General features: G+C 44.2%; 1 protein-coding gene across 3 annotated transcripts in view; it reads right to left on the reverse strand.

Moving 5' to 3' along the window:
* RIPOR1 (RHO family interacting cell polarization regulator 1) overlaps window positions 1-20,175 on the reverse strand; it is a 2,621,322-nt gene that overhangs the window by 2,151,791 nt on the left and 449,356 nt on the right. The window contains exon 1 of one of the 3 annotated variants that reach the window (XM_044058661.1): window positions 19,371-19,388. The exons of the other annotated variants lie outside the window; for them this stretch is intronic. The gene's annotated coding sequence lies outside the window, so the exon portion shown is untranslated. Of the gene's footprint in view, window positions 1-19,370; window positions 19,389-20,175 lie in introns of those variants that run through there. 3 annotated transcript variants of the gene reach the window in all.

Raw genomic sequence — 20,175 nt, forward strand, 5'->3', positions numbered from 1 at the left:
TATCTGTCAAGGCAAAGTGGATGTCTGTGACTGCATACATTTTGTGGCTGCTTTGTCAATACTTCAGGTGCACTAATTAACACCCTTTGTGTATGTTATGTCTAATAAATGTTTTAAAGCAAACGACTTGCTGTGGAATTTATTTTTTGAGGTATTTACATTGCTTGGATGCTCAGCTGTAGCGATGTTCATACAATGTGATTTCAAACCTGCTGCTTTGAGAAATATTAGGTGTAACTGTGCCAAATGTGGAACTGAAAGGATGCTACTTTCATGTTTCTCAGAATATCTGGACTATTTAGTCATTTGGTCTGGCACCCATTCACGAAAGTGATCAATGGTTTTAGCATTTATTAAGTAGTTAGTGGCATTGTTTTTCTACTTCCTTCAAAAACTGGCATAGCATCTGATGTCTTGAAGGGGAAACTTCCTCCCTGAGGCTGTGCCACTGATATAGTTTGAGTAATACTATGTACAAGGTAAATGGTGTAAAAATGACTACGAGGGAATCTCTTGGGGGGGGGGGGGACTAGACTTGCTCCTTTTTCTGACAATATTATGGAGTATGGGAATTTTAAATGATCATGGCTTGCTCAGCACTCAGAATGAAGTTGAGGCATGGCTTAGAATATACAGGTTTTTACTTGGAAGACAACCTGGAGACCTTAGAATCCTATTATGTGCCACTGTTAGGGAACAGAATAGGGTAGAAGATGAGACTGCATGTCTGATAGCAGAAATACAGGCATCTAAGAGGGAAGATGAATCATCATCAGTGTTAAAAAATAAAACACACTACTCACTGCCTGATTTTGTAGCTAGCTTGCTGCATCCTTGGAAATTAATGTCAGTTTTTATGTTGTCTTGCAAATATGTCGTGGACTACACTTAACTGTGTATGCATTATTCGGAAGGTGGATACTTTGAAACACTTTACCTGGGGTTCTGTGTTTTACTTTTCATGCACAAATTTTCAGTTCACCAGCGCAGTGTTCACTTTTCTTGCTGATCACTACTAGGGGTGGTAGTGAGTCCTGTAGTTTAATAAATTCCTTCTTCTAACAGTTCTAGAGGTATGCAATAAGCATATATATAACAGGGGGTTATGATCGGGTTTCCGATCATAAACCAGGTTATTATGTATTTGAAAAATGGACACATTTGACAGGTGAATCTTGGCATCCATGTCAAGAACACAAAAGCAATTACCATCTGTAAGACCCAATCATAACTCTTTGTGGTGCATGGAGTCTTATCTGCTCCATGTACTACCTGCTACAAAAGAGAAGAAAAAGCTGAAGTGTTTTACTGACTTTGAAAGTTAGTAAAGCACTTAGCAAGTGTTGCCCAAACAGCAAATAAGGAAAAAGTGGGACAGTTTTTAAATACTGCTGTAACTTAAACAAGTTACTTATACACTGACGACTGTAAGCTTACATGAACACAGGAGGAAAGGTATTCAAGGAAGAAGGAATGTCTCTTCCCTTATACCAGACTGAAACAGCACTTAGGGCAGTGATGGCGAATGCCATGATGTTTTGGGTGACACACAAGCATTCACCACAGTGGCATAGCTAGTGGGGACGAAAGGGCTGTGTGGCACTAGATAAGCTGTTATTTGTTTGTTTTTTTTCTTCTGAAAAGCTGTTGTGTTTTTTTTGTTTTGTTTTGCTTTTTTGCCTGGCAGTTAGTTAGGAGGTGCCATGGTGGCTTTCCATTTGGCTAAGTTGCACACCATGAAACACACACGCACACAGCAGCAGGTCAGCAGGAAGCTCTTAAATAGTCGCGCAATCGCACACGTAGCTGCAGAACAGCGTGGGAAAATAGCAGCGGGAACCCTGGGCTGAGAAGACAAATACAAAGGAGAGGTACTTAAGTAACTGATTTATTTTAATAAACATAGGAGTGCACAGAAAGATGCACATTTTACTGAAGGGGTTGCCTGGATGAATGTTTCATGTTGGTGCTAGTACACTTACTAGGAATGTTAATGAAGGGGTCACTTGGGCAAATGATTCATTTTGGTGCTTGTGCACACCTCAACATTTTACTGAAAGTATCGCTTGGGTAAATGCTTCATTTTGGTGCTTGTACAGATACTAGGAATGTTAATGAAGGGGTCACTTGGGCAAATGATTCATTTTGGTGCTTGTGCATACCTCAACATTTTACTGAAAGGATCGCTTGGGTGAATGTTTCATTTTGGTGGTTGTACACATACTAGGAATATTACTGAAGGGGTCACTTGGGCAGATGTTTAATTCTGGTGCTTGTGCTTAATGTACCTGGACATTTTACTGAAGGGGTCTCTTGGGAAATGTTTAATTTTGGTGCTTGTGTGTACCTGGACATTCTAATGAAAATGCTGCTTATGGAAATCATTTTTCCATCAGGGAAGTGCTTGCACATACATGGTCAGACTGCTGAAGTGACCATTGGGCAAAACAATTTATTGTGTCATTTCAGTGCTTGTCCATACAGAATAGAAACTAATGAAGCGGTTACTGGGGTTTTGCATAATTGGACAAACAAGACTGTGGATTGCAACTCCAGTACTGAAGGCGAGGCATCTCTTTTAGCAATGGATGTGAGTGAAGTCTTTCTCACTTTTTGTACGATTATGATGTGCATTATGTTTTATTTTGTGAGGGGGGGTGGAAAACTTCAGCCCCAGAGACACAAACTTTAGCTAAGCCACTGGTTCACCAACACCCGAATTTACCAAAGAAACTGAATAGAAATACAAGAAATATGTGGCCCTGCATCTATCTATTAAAACTCAGCAACAAAAAAGTCATTAATTGATGTTAATGAAATAAAAAGCAATGTGTTAAACATTTGTTTTCTAGTTCAATTCAAAATTATTAAAAGTAGGGTAAGTTTTTTGGTGCAATATGTTAAGCCCATTTATCAGTGCGTATATAATTTTCTCTATTGTAAGTCACTGATTTTTCTTTTACTTGTATAATATATAATACATAGCAGCACACATGATTAGACTGCATTTTTTTAAATAAATGAATATGTAAAGAATTGTTTCTCTTTTGTTCGAGGGGGGCGGGGGGAGGTGACACAATGGCAGAGTCAAGACAGGCATTTTCCGAATTTTTAACACACCGAGCACAAAAGGTTCACCATCACTGACATAGAGGGTGTGTAACATTTGTTAAACATCTTTGAAAGCCCTGTTACAGGTCTCGTGCTACAGTGGCCCATAAGAAGTTTTCTTCAAATTTTGAAACATAATCAAGGTGTTCCACGCACTACATATATATCTGTGCATACTGATATAGATGTGTGACGCCCGTCCCCTGGCCCAGCAATCAAAGAGCCTCAATCCTCACTACTAACACCAGGGAGGTCGTCTCCTAGAAGAGGAAAGGATAACTAATACACACAGTAAAGTACAATTTCCCTTAAGTGCACACGGAGATCACAGTCAGTCTGGGGCTGGTTGCTCCCTTGCTCACCAGGTCCCCAATAAGACTCCCCACTGGCACAGCTATAGGGTCCAGGTCTCAGCCTAGCTGGGCAAGCTAAAACCTCCAGTACCCTCTCTGTCCAACCAGTGCTTCGTGTCCCTGTCCAAGTAGCTGACAAAACACACACAGTTTGAGAAGAGGTTATACAACCACTCAGACCCTCCTGGGAAAAGGCTGGCACAGGTTCTCCAGCTGTGCCCCTCTTACCCAGACCATACGGTAGTAATTCCTGCCACCACCCAGCTAATAATTATCAGCTACTAAAAGGCCCTTAAAAGGGTGTCCAATTATTACTGTGGAATATTATAATCCAATGGTAGTATGACTAACAGTCAAGGCTTAATTTGGAGTGACAGACAGTAAAACCTGTAAATATGTAATGTACTTTAGAGATTAAATTATCTCTACATAAACCAGCCACAAGTAAAGGTTTTAAAATATTTAATAATAAATAATTAAAACACAGGACAATACTACTACACCACAGAGATATCTAAGAGTTCAGAGACCACACAGAAACTTAAAACAATACAGTAGGAAAGATCTAATTTCAAAGTAAAATACTTAGTCTAACTTTCTTCTAAGTTTAACTATTCCTAAGAGAAATCACAGTGCTATAAACCTACCTGCATACATAAAGCATAAGCAGTGCTGGGTCCAAGATCAAAATGCTTCACAGTCTCTCACTGAACAATAGTTTTTAAACACTAACCAACAAGCTCCCCTAAGGCCCACCCAAATTACATCACTTTGACACTAGTCTGGAGTTCCCAGGCCATAAACTGCTTCATTTAGCAAGCTAACACCTGCTCAGGAGACTACAACAATAAAGAGCATTTCACATACACACTCTAGCAGAAACCAGAGCAATAGAGCACCTTCACATGTAAATTCTTGCTCTTAACTTTAACCTTAAAACAATGGGCCTGAAACCTTCTTCCAGATTCACTGGAGCCGACTTGTAAAACATCAAAGAGATTCATAAGATCTTTTCAATTTCAAAAGACACATTTGAAATGCTTGTCTTGGTTTTCCTTACAGCAGATGGCAATGTTGCAACAATCATGAAGTTCACATTTTACAGTGTTTTCTTTCATTTAAAAACACAAGCCTGTATTTTACATTTATTTATACAATTGATAGAATTATGTATCAAATTCTATTTGACTAGGCTGGCAGCCTTTGCTCATCTTCCTCCAATCTTCACAAGATGTACCACATTAAGACATGCTTAGGTGCGGAAAAGCAGCATCATAGTTTTAGATGAAGATAAATTACAGAGATAAAGCTTAATAAAGGCAGACTAACCAAGTAAAGTGCCAAACGTCTGCATATAATTAAACCTTTACACAATCAGATAAGTAACAAAGTTTTTAATGATATCTTAAAGGACTTGCAGACCTCAGGATTAAGGAGAAAGTAAAAAGGATCTCAAGGAATATGATGTAATGCCACATCTAGACTATGATGCTCTGTCCTAGGGAGTCCTCCCAATGAAGGGAGAAGATGGAAGCAAAGAAGTGTAAGGTAATGTTAACTCTGGATATGTGCAGATCCTGCAATCCGTCTACATGCACAAACTCCAGACTGAAACTTTGGACAAACTTGTGAAAAATCCTTAATACTGAATTACCGAGTCAAGAAGCTCTACTGAAGAGTTGAAACTGCTGCAGTAACAGCCAGTACAACTTTGAAGTAAAGAAAGTGCTCTACTAGAGATAAACAGAAGGCAGTCATGCAAAACATTTCAGGATCAGGACAGGTAAATACAGTAATAAGAAGTTATGTACCTACCATAACGTTCCATGTTAGTTGTCTTCTTCTCGCCTTCTTTCTTGCTGGATGGGGTCGGAGCCGATCCTCGGCTCCAACTCGGCCTTCTACTAAAGCTCGAGAGCTATTTACTGGCTCGAGGCCTCCCCATATCCCACAATGATTGGCGCTAGATACCCAGATCTCGTTTGGCAGAGCTACACCATATAAAAAATTTTAAGGGCACCTGTTCAAACTACAAGGTTTACCTACAGTACTAAAACAGAGGAGGACTTAACCCAGATAAGACTCAGCCAGAGGAAGAAGGCCTCAAAAAGGGACTCTTCTCGGTCTGTCCAGGCTAGGGGGATGGAGGGTGGGACGCAAGAAAGAAGGCGAGAAGAAGACAACTAACATGGAACGTTATGGTAGGTACATAACTTCTTAATGTTAAGTTGTTTATCTCGCCTTCATTCTTGCTGGATGGGACAGCATCCCTAGCACCTTAGTCCTGGGTGGCTCATCGGAACAGACTCTTGAGCACAGTGGAATCAAAATCAGCTCGACTGCTAGAGGCCATATCCAACTTATAATGTGAAATGAAAGTATGAGGAGTGGCCCATGTGGCTGCAGCACAAATAGATTCCATTGGTAGTCTTGCTTGAAAAGCTACCAAAGTAGCTAACACTCTGGTGGAATGAGCTTTTGGTTTTGTAGGGAGTTCTTTATGTCTCAGTTGATAAATCAAAGTAATAATAGAGGCCAACCACCTGGATAAGGTTACTTTAGAAACTGGCAGGCCCTGTTTGCCCTCAGCATAGGACAGGAAGAGTTGGTCCGATTTTCTTGTTTGTTTAGTCCTATCCAAATAAAAATGTAATTGCCTGTGAGCGTCCAATTGGTGTAACTTTTGTTCAGCTTTGTTCGAATAGTTAGGAAAAAAGACAGGTAGATCAATAGCTTGATTTAGGTTTGTCTCGGAAGGTATCTTGGGAAGAAAAGAAGGATTAGTCCTGAGTGAAACTCTACCTTGTGAAACACAAGATAAGGAGGACAAATACAAAGGGCTTGAAGTTCCGAAACTCTCCTAGCTGAGGTGATGGCTACTAAAACGAGAGTCTTCCAGGAGGTAATTTTAAGGAACAGGAGGCCACAGGTTCAAGGAGGGAGAATCAAGGAAGCTAATATCAGGTTTAAATCCACGGAGGCGGGGGATCTCTGACCGAGGACCTAAGTAAAATAGTCCCTTGCTGTTGAGAGGAGTTGCGAAAGGTCGCGGCAAGGTTGACCCCATCTGCGGAAAATTTTGTCCGCCACTGACTGATTGAGAGACCACTTTCGTGAGGCATGAGAATAGCTCTGCTTAGCCTGTCGCTATGGCGTTGGACTTCGGGGATGTGTGTTGCTATCAGAAATCGTTGAGAGGAGGTTGCCCACTGCCAGAGTCTGAGTGCTTCTTGACATAAGGGATAGGACTTGGTTCCGCCCTGCTTGTTGATGTACCACACTACAGACATATTGTCCGTTTGAATTGCAATAGTCCGGTGGGTAGAGAGTCCTGAAGAGCTTGCACGCTAAAGCACCGCTCTCATCTCCAAGGCGTTTATGTGCAGGTGGTACTCTGGGGTTGCCAAGTGCCTGGACAGTCCTGCCCTGAATGCCCGATCAGGGAGGCATCCGTGATCACCGTGGCAACAGGAGGAGGAAGAACAAACTGTCTGCCCTGAAGTACTAGAGGGGAGACCATCCACCAAGCCAGGTGGTCTTTGCATGATTGAGTGATTATTATGTTGTGAGACATCGGAAGTTGTTGAAAAGACCACTGGGTAAAAAGCATCCAATGAAGAATCCGCATGTGAAAACGAGCCAGGGGAAGTAATGTGATTGCTGCTGCCATGAGACCCAAAGTTTTCAGTACAAATCTGGCCTGAATCCTCTTGCACTGTAGTAAGACCTGCACATGTCAGCGAATGTCTGATACTCTGTCGAAAGGAAGTTTTGCAGACAGCTCTTTTGTATTTAATCTTGCGCCTATAAAGATTATAGATTGACAAGGTGACAATGCAGACTTTTTGAAATTTATTGAGATACCTAGCTCGGAGCAAGTTTGGATGGTATAATCCCTGGCTCGCAGTAGCTGATGCCTGGTGGAAGCAGTAAGGAGCCAGTCATCTAGATATGGAAACACCTGGAATCCTCACCGTCTCGGGTGAGCCATAACCACTGCCATGCATTTGGTGAACACCCTGGGGGCTGTGATGAGACCAAAGGGCAGGGCTCTGAATTGATAGTGACTGGCTCCCAGCCGGAAGCGGAGCAACCTTCTGGAGCGTCTGTCCATTTTGATATGGTAGTACGCATCCTGAAGGTCTATGGAGTACATCCAATTGTCCTGACTCAAAAAAGGTAGAATGGACTGAAGCGTGACCATCCGGAACTTCGTTCTTTGAAAAGATTTGTTTAACCTCTTGAGATCCAAAACGGATCTCCAGTCCCCTGTCTTTTTTGGTACCAAAAAGGACTTGGAGTAAATCTCGGATCCTTGCTGGTCTGCTGGGACTGGCTGGATGGCCCCTTTTTTTAGCAGCTTTGAAATTTCTAGCACTGCTTGTTCCCTTAGACCGGGTGAAACATCTAGAAGGGACCTGGTTGTTTTTCAGGGGTGTGGACAAAGGGGATTTTGTAACCCGGAAGCCACAACAGACTCCTTGTGAGACTCACACTCACCTTCCCACTCATCTCAAATTAAATCTAGAGGTCCCCTCACCCTATGCCCATACAGCAACTCAAAGGGTGAAAAAACCTGTGGATTCCTGGGGAACCTCTCTGTAAGCAAACAGATGGGGCAAATATTTGTCCCGCTCCCTCTTAAACTGATCTGCAAATGCCTGTAGCATGGACTTGATTGTAGAGTTTAACAAGACCATTAGACTGGGGATGGTAGGGGGTGGTCTTCATGTGCTTCACCCCACAGGACTTCCACAGACAAGCCAGCAGGTTTGACATAAAATTGGCACCTCTCGTCAGACAGTATTTCCTTTGGGAAACCCACCCTGCGGAAAATCTCTAACAAAGCATTTGCCACCTTCTCGGCCTCAATGGAGAACAAAGCCACTGCGCCTCAGGGTATCGTGTAGCACAATCTACAATCACTAGGATATACTTTTTTCCTGTGGAACTTGGGGTACTCAGAGGACCCACAATATCCACAGCTACCCTCGGAAATGACTCCTCAATCATATGCAAAGGCATCAAAGGAGCTCTCACCTTGTCTCCTGCCTTGCCTACCTTTTGGCACTGCTCACAGGTAGTGCAGTACCCTGTTACATCTCTGGAAATTCCAGGGCAATAGAAGTTTTCCATAATACGCCTCATTGTACGTTTTATGCCCATATGACCTACAAAAGGAATGTCATGGGCTATGGTTAGAAGCGTTAGATGTTAAGCTCTAGGCACTACCAACTGCTGTATTCTCTCAATGTCTAGCCCTCCCTCAGGGGTCCACTCTCTATACAGTAACCCTTTGTTCCAGTATACTGATTCACCCTTCCCTTGAGAATCAGGTGCCTCCCTAGCTACCTGCCTAAGGCCTTGCAATGTAGGGTCTGAGAGCTGAGCCTGTCTCAAGTCTCCCCTTGTAACCCCTTCCCAGTTCCCCTTCCACAGGAAGTCTGGCATCCTCTGAAAGCAGTGCCTCACTGTCAACCTGGGTACTACTACTCACCTCTACCGTTGCAGTTACCCTGTCCAAGTGAACATCAGTACTCACCAGCAGCTGTTGCTCACATTCAGTCTCACTGCTACAGCGTAGCTCACTCCCTGAAGTAACTACCTCAGCAGTCCTGGCTGCAAGTATGCAGTCTGTCTGGGTCTCCCAAAGGCTACCAGACCCACATGCTTGTCTCCTAGCCTCACTGCATGAGTACATAGTACTGCCTCAACCAAATCCTTCCCTCTCAGGACATCTGCAGGATGGTAGTTCCATACATCTGTTGTCTCAGGACAACCCACTGTTGGCATTTTATCTTTCCCAATTACTGGCTCCCTCACCTCTGGTTCCCCACCTTGCCTCCATGGACATCTGTAAGCCACATGGCCCCACTGGTTGCATTCAAAACATTTAACCCTAGCTCCTGGATATGTACCTGGACTAGTGGCTTCCCCTGCTACTGGCAGAATCTATTGGGGCAGTCTGTCCCATGAGCAGTACTGGGGGTCCCTTTCCTGTACAGGCCTGCCCTGCTTGCTAGGTATAGATCTCCCTTCTTCCCAAACTCCTCTGAAGTAGCACACTATCAGCTAAGCAGATCCTCATGTCCTCAGGCAAAGTGCTAAGGGCTTGTTCCTTTACCAAAAGGTCTGCCAGCCCTTCAAAAGTGGTGACCTGACATCCAGTCACCCAGCTATGAAAATATGTGCTCAGTTCAGCAACATATTCACATACATTTTCATCTGCATTGCATCTATGCTCATGAAACCTTTTCCTATACATTTCAGGTGTTAGCTTAAAACATTCCAACAAGTGTCTTTTTACAGCAGTATAATCAAAACAGTCAGTGTCATGCATTTTTGCTAAAGAAGTTACAGCTTTACCATGGAGTAAGGGGGGGGGGGTCAGGAACCGTACCCAGAGCCCTTGGTCAACTTCATACTGTTTACATACCCGCTCAAACATATGACTGAAGCTATCATAATTATCCTCCTCTTTAAACTGTAGAAGAAATTTACTGACCTTTTGTGCTTCTGGGGTCTGGTTACTCCCTTCACAATTACCTCCATGACTCTGGCAAAGAGTCAGTATTTCCCTCTCATGCCTCCTCTGCCGTTCATTTTCCTCAGCTTGTAGACTCCTCATTTTCTCAGCTGCTTCTAGTTCCATACACTTGGCCTCCAACTCAAGTCTCTTTAGCTCCAGCTGGATTTTTAAGTCCACTGCAGAAAGTTTAAGCTGTCCATTCTCCGAGGATATTGTATCTCCACTGTCAGTCTGATTGTCCTCCAGGCTGCTGTTTTCTGATACAGCTGTAACCAAGGCTGCAGTCAGGTCTGCCTTAGTCAGGTTTCCATGCACCAGTCCCCTAGCCTGGCGCATCTCCGCCAGCTGGCTCCTTGTCAGCTTTCCATACTCCTCTGCTGACAAGCTGCCTGCTCACCTTAACACTAAGGTGACAAAAGAAATAAACAATTGTGATCTGAACTCAGAATATACACTGCATGGCTGTTTTAGAGTACAAAACACTTTTAGAGATCACTGTACATAAGCTACAGGATTTGCTCTACCCACACCACTACAAGGCAGGTAGTGTTTGCCAACTAATCAATCTGTGATGTGGATCTCACCACAGCAAACCAATATGGGATAGGATATCCCAACCACTGCCACCAATATCAGACGCTGGTGCCCTGGCTCAGCAATCAAGGAGCCTCAATCCTCACCACTAACACCAGGGAGGTCGTCTCCTAAAAGAGGAAAGGATAACTAATACACACAGTAAAGTACAATTTCCCTTAAGTGCACACCAGAGATCACAGTCAGTCTGGGGCTTGTTGCTCCCTTGCTCACCAGGTCCCCAAATAAGACTCCCTCACTGGCACAGCTATAGGGTCAAGGTCTCAGCCTAGCTGGGCAAGCTAAAACCTCCAGTACCTTCTCTGTCTAAACAGTGCTTTGTGTCCCTGCCCAAGTAGCTGACACAACACACGCACTTTGAGAAGAGGTTATACTACCACACAGACCCTCCTGGGAATAGGCTGGCACAGGTTCTCCAGCTGTGCCCCTCTTACCCAGACCATACGGTAGTAATTCCTGCCACCACCCAGTTAATAATTATCAGCTGCTAAAAGGCCCTTAAAAGGGTGTCCATTTATTACTGTGCAATATTATAATCCAATGGTAGCATGACTAAGCAGTTAAAGCTTAATTTGGAGTGACTTTGACAGTAAAATCTGTAAGTATGTAATGTACTTTAGAGGTTACATTATCTCTACATAAACAAGCCACAGGTAAAGGTTTTAAAATATTTAATAATAAATAATTAAAACACAGGACAATACTACTACACCACAGAGATATCTAAGAGTTCAGAGACCACACAGAAACTTAAAACAATACAGTAGGAAAGATCTAATTTCAAAGTAAAATACTTAGTCTAACTTTCTTCTAAGTTTAACTATTCCTAAGAGAAATCACAGTGCTATAAACCTACCTGCATACATAAAGCATAAGCAGTGCTGGGTTAATGTCCAAGATCAAAATGCTTCACAGTCTCTCACTGAACAATAGTTTTTAAACAATAACCAACAAGCTCCCCTAAGGCCCACCCAAATTACATCACTTTGACACTAGTCTGGAGTTCCCAGGCCATAAACTGCTTCATTTAGCAAGCTAACACCTGCTCAGGAGACTACAACAATAAAGAGCATTTCACATACACACTCTAGCAGAAACCAGAGCAATAGAGCACCTTCACATGTAAATTCTTGCTCTTAACTTTAACCTTAAAACAATGGGCCTGAAACCTTCTTCCAGATTCACTGGAGCCGACTTGTAAAACATCAAAGAGATTCATAAGATCTTTTCAATTTCAAAAGACACATTTGAAATGCTTGTCTTGGTTTTCCTTACAGCAGATGGCAATGTTGCAACAATCCTGAAGTTCACATTTTACAGTGTTTTCTTTCATTTAAAAACACAAGCCTGTATTTTACATTTATTTATACAATTGATAGAATTATGTATCAAATTCTATTTGACTAGGCTGGCAGCCTTTGCTCATCTTCCTCCAATCTTCACAAGATGTACCACATTAAGACATGCTTAGGTGAAGAAAAGCAGCATCATAGTTTTAGATGAAGATAAATTACAGAGATAAAGCTTAATAAAGGCAGACTAACCAAGTAAAGTGCCAAACGTCTGCACATAATTAAACCTTTACACAATCAGATAAGTAACATAAAGTTTTTAATGATATCTTAAAGGACTTGCAGACCTCAGGATTAAGGAAAAAGTAAAAAGGATCTCAATGCCACATCTAGACTATGATGCTCTGTCCTGGGGAGTCCTCCCAATGAAGGGAGAAGATGGAAGCAAAGAAGTGTAAGGTAATGTTAACTCTGGATACGTGCAGATCCTGCATTCCGTCTACATGCACAAACTCCAGACTGAAACTTTGGACAAACTTCTGAAAAATCCTTAATACTGAATTACCGAGTCAAGAAGCTCTACTGAAGAGTTGAAACTGCTGCAGTAACAGCCAGTACAACTTTGAAGTAAAGAAAGTGCTCTACTAGAGACAAACAGAAGGCAGTCATGCAAAACATTTCAGGATCAGGACAGGTAAATACAGTAATAAGAAGTTATGTACCTACCATAACGTTCCATGTTAGTTGTCTTCTTCTCGCCTTCTTTCTTGCTGGATGGGGTCGGAGCCGATCCTCGGCTCCAACTCGGCCTTCTACTAAAGCTCGAGAGCTATTTACTGGCTCGAGGCCTCCCCATATCCCACAATGATTGGCACTAGATACCCAGATCTCGTTTGGCAGAGCTACACCATATAAAAAATTTTAAGGGCACCTGTTCAAACTACAAGGTTTAACTACAGTACTAAAACAGAGGAGGACTTAACCCAGATAAGACTCAGCCAGAGGAAGAAGGCCTCAAAAAGGGACTCTTCTCGGTCTGTCCAGGCTAGGGGGATGGAGGGACGAAAGAAGCGAAGAAGACAACTAACATGGAACGTTATGGTAGGTACATAACTTCTTAATGTTAAGTTGTTTATCTCGCCTTCATTCTTGCTGGATGGGACAGCATCCCTAGCACCTTAGTCCTGGGTGGCTCATCGGAACAGACTCTTGAGCACAGTGGAATCAAAATCAGCTCGACTGCTAGAGGCCATATCCAACTTATAATGTGAAATGAAAGTATGAGGAGTGGCCCATGTGGCTGCAGCACAAATAGATTCCATTGGTAGTCTTGCTTGAAAAGCTACCAAAGTAGCTAACACTCTGGTGGAATGAGCTTTTGGTTTTGTAGGGAGTTCTTTATGTCTCAGTTGATAAATCAAAGTAATAATAGAGGCCAACCACCTGGATAAGGTTACTTTAGAAACTGGCAGGCCCTGTTTGCCCTCAGCATAGGACAGGAAGAGTTGGTCCGATTTTCTTGTTTGTTTAGTCCTATCCAAATAAAAACGTAATTGCCTATGAACGTCCAATTGGTGTAACTTTTGTTCAGCTTTGTTCGAATAGTTAGGAAAAAAGACAGGTAGATCAATAGCTTGATTTAGGTTTGTCTCGGAAGGTATCTTGGGAAGAAAAGAAGGATTAGTCCTGAGTGAAACTCTACCTTGTGAAACACAAGATAAGGAGGACAAATACAAAGGGCTTGAAGTTCCGAAACTCTCCTAGCTGAGGTGATGGCTACTAAAAAGAGAGTCTTCCAGGAGAGTAATTTTAAGGAACAGGAGGCCACAGGTTCAAAAGGAGGGAGAATCAAGGAAGCTAATATCAGGTTTAAATCCCACGGAGGCGGGGGGATCTCTGACCGGGGGCCTAAGTAAAATAGTCCCTTGCTGTTGAGAGGAGTTGCGAAAAGGTCGCAGCAAGGTTGACCCCATCTGCGGAAAATTTTGTCCGCCACTGACTGATTGAGAGACCACTCGTGAGGCATGAGAATAGCTCTGCTTAGCCTGTCCGCTATGACGTTGGACTTCCCGGGGATGTGTGTTGCTATCAGAAATCGTTGAGAGGAGGTTGCCCACTGCCAGAGTCTGAGTGCTTCTTGACATAAGGGATAGGACTTGGTTCCGCCCTGCTTGTTGATGTACCACACTACAGACATATTGTCCGTTTGAATTGCAATAGTCCCGGTGGGTAGAGAGTCCTGAAGAGCTTGCAACGCTAAAAGCACCGCTCTCATCTCCAAGACGTTTATGTGCAGGTGGTACTCTAGAGGTTGCCAAGTGCCCTGGACAGTCCTGCCCTGAAAATGCCCCCCCCCGATCAGGGAGGCATCCGTGATCACCGTGGCAACAGGAGGAGGAAGAACAAACGGTCTGCCCTGAAGTACTAGAGGGGAGACCATCCACCAAGCCAGGTGGTCTTTGCATGATTGAGTGATTATTATGTTGTGAACATCGGAAGTTGCTGAAAAGACCACTGGGCAAAAAGCATCCAATGAAGAATCCGCATGTGAAAACGAGCCAGGGGAAGTAATGTGATTGCTGCTGCCATGAGACCCAAAGTTTTCAGTACAAATCTGGCCTGAATCCTCTTGCACTGTAGTAAGACCTGCACATGTCAGCGAATGTCTGATACTCTGTCGAAAGGAAGTTTTGCAGACAGCTCTTTTGTATTTAATCTTGCGCCTATAAAGATTATAGATTGACAAGGTGACAATGCAGACTTTTTGAAATTTATTGAGATACCTAGCTCGGAGCAAGTTTAGATGGTATAATCCCTGGCTCGCAGTAGCTGATGCCTGGTGGAAGCAGTAAGGAGCCAGTCATCTAGATATGGAAACACCTGGAATCCTCACCGTCTCAGGTGAGCCGTAACCACTGCCATGCATTTGGTGAACACCCTGGGGGCTGTGATGAGACCAAAGGGCAGGGCTCTGAATTGATAGTGACTGGCTCCCAGCCGGAAGAGGAGAAACCTTCTGGAGCATCTGTCCATTTTGATATGGTAGTACGCATCCTGAAGGTCTATGGAGTACATCCAATTGTCCTGACTCAAAAAAGGTAGAATGGACTGAAGCGTGACCATCCGGAACTTCGTTCTTTGAAAAGATTTGTTTAACCTGTTGAGATCCAAAATGGATCTCCAGTCCCCTGTCTTTTTTGGTACCAAAAAGGACTTGGAGTAAATCTCGGATCCTTGCTGGTCTGCTGGGACTGGCTGGATGGCCCCTTTTTTTAGCAGTTTTGAAATTTCTAGCACTGCTTGTTCCCTTAGACCGGGTGAAACATCTGGAAGGGACCTGGTTGTTTTTCAGGGGTGTGGACAAAGGGGATTTTGTAACCCTTGGATATGATGGACCGTACCCATTTGTCTTGTGTGAGGAGTTGCCAGGCTTATGGGTACAGTGACAATCTTCCCCCGACTGCCTCCGAAGGTGGACAGTTGGGCAGCCCCTCAGGGGTGCTGAAAGGGTTTGTCAGAGAAAGACTCTCTGCTACCCTGAATTTGCGGACCCCCTCTGCCCCTCGGGCGGCGTCTATTATTGTTCCCTCCTCTGCCCCTGGAGGGAAACTCGCCACGTGTGTCAGGCACGACTCCCTGGGGTTTCCGAAACCACATTTTTCCACTCTTCTGACCTTTAGGGTATGGTCTAGAGGGAGTAGAAAAACTGACTCCCACAGCAGAGAGAGTCTTGCCTTCCTGCTCACACCTGGTAAGGGTATCCTTCACCTGTGGTCCAAACAGAGCCGAACCATCGAAGGGGGTATTGGTGAAGGATGCCTTAAAGGGGTCAGCAAAGTTACATAACCACATCCAGGCATGTCTTCTCAAAGCCACGCCTTTACCTGCGGCCCTACTCGCCCCATCGGCTGCATAAGAAATGAGCCGCATGGAGGAGTTGACGATAAAGTTAAGGGTCGCCAGCTGGGAGTTAATCTTATCCTGAGCCCCCGTAGCTAATGGATCCTGAAGGGTATCACCCAGTTCCTTGAGAAGATCCCTTTGAAGGCAGGTGAAATAGCACAGATAATTCAGCGACCGCATGGAAAAGGTCGCTGAAGAAAACATCTGCTTCCCGCACCTCTCCATTGTCCTAGACTCTTTATTAGGTGGATGGACAGGCACCAAAGGGTCAGCCAACTCCTTCTCAGTGGCTGCTGCCACCACCATGGCATCAACAGGGACACCTTCTGTCAGAAATTGTTTGTTGGGTGGGGCTGTAATGAACTTAGTGGGCCTGCGGGGAGTTGGTTCCATTGTGTCCGGGGCTGACCACGCCCTTCGAGCCACCACTTCCATGAGCGGGTCGAAGGGTGGAGACACCCAGGAGGTGGAAGGGCGAGAACCAAATGCGTCCAGGTTCACCGACTCGTCCTCGGAAGGGTTAAGGGCAGTCCAGTTCCCCCTCTGCTTAAGGATCTCTAGGATGTCTGAAAAAGAGACATCCTCAGAGGGGGATCTTGGGGACCCTTCCGAATCCTCCAAGTCAGTATCAGATGTGACTGACTCGGGGGAGTCAATATGTTTCCTCTTACATTTTCTCTTCCGAGGGGGCTCCTCTGAATGATCAGGGGAGGCCTCGGAAGAGGAAGATATGCCCAATGGGGCGGCCTGGAGCGTCTGTTCTTCACGCTTTGGGTCAGGAGGGTGGACAGAGACTGATGCAGGCACCGTGGGGGGGGGGGAGCCGAAGGGGCCGATCGAGGAGCCGACACAGGAGTCGGCACGCTCCTCATGACCTCGAAGGCACCCCTGTCAGGCAGAGCAGAGGGTCCCTGCTCCGAAGAGACGTGAACCCCTCCCGGCACTGAGAGGGACAGCTCCGAGGCCGATGTCAAGGCCGAGCTCACCTGCGCCGAAGCCTTGAGAGGGAGAACGAGGTCAGACAAGGTTCCGATGTCACTTGCCCCCCTCGGAGCTGATGAGGGAGTCCCAGCGCCCAGATCCCTCCAAGGAAGGAACTAATGAAGAGATCAGAGCCGACGAAGGAGCCGAAAGGTGTGGTATCGACTCCGACGTTTCCAAGATTCGAGCCCCAACCAGCTCTGGCTCCGAACACAAAAGGAGAGTCGGAGGAGGAACTGCTGAAGCCACAGGGACAGCCACAGTCTGTTGAGAAGGGCTGGTTAACATCTTGGCCAGGGCCTGCGATTTAAGTAGTCTACCGACCACCCTCTCCAAGCCATGGTCGGATAACCTGGAAGACCGAGAGGAGTGGGACCTATGGCTTCGTTCTGACTGAAGCAACGGTGACCTCGGAGCCGAGCGAACAGATTCTAGGGAAGAGGACCTAGAACGTTTTCGGCCCAATGACGGTTCCGACATTAAAGTCTGAGCCGATTGAGGTCTAGAGGTGTTGGCTACAGCTGGAGCCGAAGAGGGGGCAGATGCTCCGCCCAGCGACGGCTCCAAACTGGGAGTCGACGGCTTGGCAGGCTTTGAGGATTTCCCCGACTGAGGCTTCGCCGGGGATCCCTCTGGCTTGAGTAGGCCTCTCAAGATAAGCTTGTTCCTACGCTCCTGCAGGACTCTCGGGCTGAAGGCATGACAGACCGAGCAGGAGTCCTGCAGGTGTAGGGAACCCAAGCAATAAACGCAAGAAGTGTGACCGTCTGTCAGAGACATCTTCTGACAGCACGAGTCACACTTTTTGAAGCCTGAAACTTTGGTATCCTTGGACATACTGGCCCGGGGATACCAAAGAGAGAAAAATTACACTAGTGCTTAAACAAGGCACACAGACACACTCATACGCCTGCACTAGATAAGCTAACAATAATAAGCAGAAAAATCTATCACTATCACCCCACTTAATAATAACAACAACAACCTCAATAAAAATATACAAAAAACTAGAAGGCTAAACACTACTCCTATAAGTACAACGGGGGGGGGGGGTTAGCCACTAATAGAGAAGAAACGGGGGGGGGGGGGGAGGGTAGAAACTCTCTAACAAAAAAAACGAGTTTCCTAAGTGGGACAAACTAGGGGATACACAGTATAACTATACTACAAGTAAAGACAATCTAACTCTAAGAAAAATACAGTTAAATATTAGCTGAAAATAGAAAAAAAAAGGATTAATACGACCTGAGCCAGTAAAAATGCAACCTCATAGCTGAAGCGGCAAACGAGATCTGGGTATCTAGCACCAAGCATTGTGGGATATGGGGAGGCCTTGAGCCAGTAAATAGCTCTCGAGCTTTAGTAGAAGGCCGAGGCCGGCTCCGAACCCATCCAGCAAGAATGAAGGCAAGATAGACAACATAACATCAGAAGGCAGTCATGCAAAACATTTCAGGATCAGGACTGGTAAATACAGCTCTTTTCAGTTGGGAATTCCTTCCATCTCTTAGGTATTAAAGTTTTTAGTTCCAAAATCTAAACTCTAAGGGGTGACAACGGAAAAAAGAAAATCAACTTACCTGCTAATGCTTGGTAGCCCAAAATTTTAAACTCAGTATGAAAATATGCAGTGCCACCTAATGGTGATACTAAATTCGCACCTTAAAAATGTATAAATAGTCTCCAAGAGTCACTACATTTGTGTGTGTGTGTGTGTGTGTGTGTGTTTGTGTGTGTGTGTGTGTGTGTGTGTGTGTGTGTGTGTGTGTGTGTGTGTGTATACACGTACGACTCAAAATCCATAATCACTTACTCTAGCACAGGTTAAATTAGACAGTAAACAAGGCTCACAGTTTCTAACCATTAGTGGAGTGTTTAGCCTATGAATGGATGACTTTCTGCTTCACAACAGATAACTCTTCATCTCAATATTTCCAGTTCAGATACTGGACCCCAAAAATAACAGCCTCGTACAAAATATGCACTTCAGTCCAAAGCTGTGTCACTTTTCTAACAGTACAGCATTAAAATGTGACGGAAGTTAATTGGTTTATACAGAAAACAATCATCCATTTTGGAATGTACTACAAATTAGAGACCAGAACAATTCACTTGTAAGCAACCAAGACACACACAGACACACACACAGACACACACACTCTCTCTTGTTAGACCAAAATTTAAACTAGCTATTGGAGAGAAAATCTACTCAAGAATTGGACCGGACACAAGGAGCTACCTACCTACTATGATAAAAACATCAGGCACAACTAGGGCAGTTAAAAGTAACCTACAGCATGATTTACTGCCTGAATTTAAGAGCACCTGCTTTCTGAACATTGACTACTAATCCCATCAGGTATTGTTTATTTCCCACTTCTACAGATTTAAACAAAAGGTATTTTGCAAATACATCCAACACCAATTATGCTGTAGGACACCACAGAGTGTAAAACATATTATGTACACGTTTATCAACTACAGTTCTCTTAAATGTACCTTTCATATCCTTTATGTCAATATTCAGATTACTATATTTTATTTTATTTTTATTTTTCCTGGATCCCCAATTATAACTGAAAAAGGACAGCAGCCCAGATAATTTACCTGTTTATTTTTATGTCCCAGTTTGATAACGTCCACCTCTCAACCTGTGAAGATTAAAATCAAAACAGTGGGTCAAGAAAGGGGAGCATTTCCAAATTTCAAAATGTGTAAGTTTCATATACTGCAACCCATACAACTGGTGATGCAGAATCTTTGCACTGGCTTACATTATCTGTTTCATAAAGTACACTTCCTTAAAATGACAAGTTTAGGGGAAAAGGTATGCAATGCAAATCTAGGAGTAGCAAAACTAAATGTGAAAGCAAAAACATGCTGGAAAAGCTCAACTTTTGCGGAACACTAGGCATGCTGGTTAAACAAGGTCAGAGAAGGAAAATGACCCAATGTTTCAAAGGCCAATGCAAAACGGAACATAAGTGGAACACATAAGCACAAATCTGCAACACCCACTGGCATTTAGAAAGAAGGTTGTGATTATGGCCCAGGTGAACAGTTGATTAAGCAGCTTGGACACATGATGCAACTGATTTGAGAGAAGGGAACATGTATCTGAACATGCTCTCTGGAGCTGAATCCACAGTGGAGACTGTGTACTGCTGCCCGCAAGGGGGTCATGGTCACCAATTATAACATGCTGAGGTATGAACATATCTCAATGGTCATCCACTGCATGCCTAACATCTTGAACACTTCGGGCATACAGAGAGGAAAGGTAGGGCTAAACACAAATTCTAGTCCTAAGTGTCTGAAGGGCAATTCCCACTCCTAATTTAATGAATGAGCCATGGAGCTCTTACAGCGATAAAAAAATATTATCTCACTGGTCATGACGAAACACTAGCTA

The sequence above is a fragment of the Protopterus annectens genome, chromosome 16.part0, assembly GCF_019279795.1.
Source record: "Protopterus annectens isolate FY-2018-M chromosome 16.part0, PAN1.0, whole genome shotgun sequence".
NCBI classification, from domain to species: Eukaryota; Metazoa; Chordata; order Ceratodontiformes; family Protopteridae; genus Protopterus; species Protopterus annectens.